This window comes from Triticum dicoccoides, chromosome 7B (genome assembly GCF_002162155.2).
Source record: "Triticum dicoccoides isolate Atlit2015 ecotype Zavitan chromosome 7B, WEW_v2.0, whole genome shotgun sequence".
NCBI classification, from domain to species: Eukaryota; Viridiplantae; Streptophyta; class Magnoliopsida; order Poales; family Poaceae; genus Triticum; species Triticum dicoccoides.
Genome location: NC_041393.1, coordinates 343,833,509 through 343,836,542, shown reverse-complemented (window position 1 = coordinate 343,836,542; position 3,034 = coordinate 343,833,509).

The window sequence follows — 3,034 nt, the reverse complement described above, 5'->3', positions numbered from 1 at the left end:
CGTGGTTTCCCGCGACATTGACGAACTCGGTACCTTCGTGCATATCAACCAACGTATCCCCAATTTCCTTTGCATTCTCAAGGCGATTGATTTTGTTGAATTCTTTGGGGCACAATCCGTTGAAGAGAATATCGCAAGCTTGAACATTGTATTGCAACATCTTCATTTCTTTCGCGGACGCTTCACAATCTAGTTCTTTTCCATCCTCGAACAAATCACCTTGCTAGCCAATGCGCATAGTAGCCCAGACGGCGGTGTTATGACCAAGAATTTGCATTTTCATCTTATGCTTCCAACTAGCAAAATTTGTACCATCAAAGTAAGGACCTCTACGGTGGTAATTTCCCTCGCTAGACGCCATATTCTCCTAGGTTGTGAAAGTAAGGCTATGATCACCAAAGCTATGGAAATCAAGGAAAATGGAGACCAAATCTCTAATACCACTTGTAGGATCGAAAGTAGGTCTAGAGGGAGGGTGATTAGACTACTTGACCAAATAAAAATACAACCTTTTCCCAAATTTAGTTGTGGGCAGATTTTAACAATTTAGCACAAGTCAAGCAATCAACCTACACATGCAATTCTAAGAGTGTAGTAGCAGAAAGTAAAACATTGCATATGAAGGTAAAGGGAAGGGTTTGGAGAGTGCAAATGCAATGATGACACGGAGATTTTTGGCGTGGTTCCGATAGGTGGTGCTATCGTACGTCCACGTTGATGGAGACTTTAACCCAGAAGGGTAAGGTTGCGCGAGTCCACGAAGGGCTCCACCCATGAAGGGTCCACGAAGAAGCTAGCAACCTTGTCTATCCCACCATGGCCATCACCCACGAAGGACTTGCCTCACTTGGGTAGATCTTCATGAAGTAGGAGATCTCCTTGCCCTTACAAGCTTCTTGGTTCAACTCCACAATCTTGTCAGAGGCTCCCAAGCGACACCTAACCAATCTAGGAGACACCACTCTTCAAAAGGTAATAGATGTTGTGTTGATGATTAACTCCTTGCTCTTGTGCTTCAAATGGTAGTCTCCCCAACACTCAACTCTCTCACATAGATTTGGATATGGTGGAAAGATGATTTGAGTGAAAAGCAACTTGGGGAAGGCTAGAAATCAAGATTCTAGTGGTTGGATTGAAATTTCTTGATCTCAACACATCAGTAGGTGGTTCTCTCTAAAAAAATGTAGGCTGGAAGTGTAGGCACGTTCTGATGGCTCTCTCGCATATGTAGAAGGGGTGGAGGGGTACATATAGCCTCCACACAAAATCCAACCGTTACACACATTTGACCCAACTCGGTAAGACCCAATAGAAGAACTCAGTGAGACCGATTTATTTCAGAATGTGAATGTTAGGAATATTGGTGGGACTGACTGGAACAACTCGGTGGGACCGATGTGCTAGGGTTAGGGCAAAACCTCATCTCGGTGAAGTCGATTGCTTGAACTCGACGAGACCGATTTCAGCAAAGAACAAACAGAGAGTTGGTCAAGCAAACTCGATGGGGCCAATTGCACATTTTGATGAGACCGAAATAATTGCAACATGCAACAGAGAGTTTGTAGGGCCATCTCGGTGAGACCGAGTTTCGTATCGGTGTGACCGAGGAGTTAGGGTTTCTTGCAGTGGCTAGGTCAAGTGAACTCGGTGGCGTCGGATAGATCTGTTCGGTGGGGCCGAGTTTGACTTTGAGTTTTGGACATATTTGGAAATGAGAAAGTGGTTGAGGATTTTTGGAGCAATATCACTAAGCACTTGGAGCAAGTAGACCATTAAGCAACACCTCACCCCCTTTTAATAGTATTGACTTTCCTATGAACTCAAGGTGATCTTGCATCACTAAAATATAAATGAAGAGTCTTGAGCTTTTGCCAATATGTGTCCTTAGCATTTTGAGGGGTCCACATCTCTAGTCCATGCCATGCCAATCATTGAACTTTCTAAAATATTTAACTTACAATGGATATTAGTTCAATGAGCTATATGTTGTTATGAATTACCAAAACCACCCAAGGATTAGTCGCACTTTCAGTTGGAGATGCCCTAAGCTTTTTCATCCATGCGGTCGACTAGCTAGCACTGCAGTTTTGTGTGCAAGGGTTGTCGGTTATTTTTACATCGATGTGTACAGTGCTGACCAAATAAGTTCTCTATATATATTATACTCTAAAAATACTTTAATAGTATGTAAAAGCTACATATCTCATACCAACAAAGTAAAATAATGTAGTTTTTCAGTACTTTGGTTTTTATAATGCTTTATTCTAAGACATAGCCTAATCGGTTCCCATCCCAATGCATTATTTTTTATCACGTTTCACGTGACACCATTTACTTTACGGTAAATGATCTGTGTCGGGCGACCGGCCAGGCTCCGTGTCGGTCACATGTTGGCTGCTTGATCACACCTTATAGAAGGGACAAAGACATGTCACATGCAACTTCCTGGCCTACACATGCTCACCGCTTTCCTTTATCCTCTTCACACTTGTGACGCCCCCGATTTAATCATACACTAATCATGCACGCAAACGTGTACGATCAAGATCAGGGACTCACGGGAAGATATCACAACACAACTCTAAAACATAAATAAGTCATACAAGCATCATAATACAAGCCAGGGGCCTCGAGGGCTCGAATACAAGTGCTCGATCATAGACGAGTCAGCGGAAGCAACAATATCTGAGTACAGACATAAGTTAAACAAGTTGCCATAAGATGGCTAGCACAAACTGGGATACAGATCGAAAGAGGCGCAGGCCTCCTGCCTGGGATCCTCCTAAACTACTCCAGGTCATCATCAACGGACAGCACGTAGTAGTAGGCACCTCCAGTGTAGTAGGGGTCGTCGTCGATGGTGGCGTCTGGCTCCTGGACTCCAGCATCTGGTTGCGACAACCAGAAAGAAAGGAAAGGGGAAAAAGGGGGGAGAAAGCAACCGTGAGTACTCATCCAAAGTACTCGCAAGCAAGGAACTACACTACATATGCATGGGTATATGTGTAAAGGGCCATATCGGTGGACTGAACTG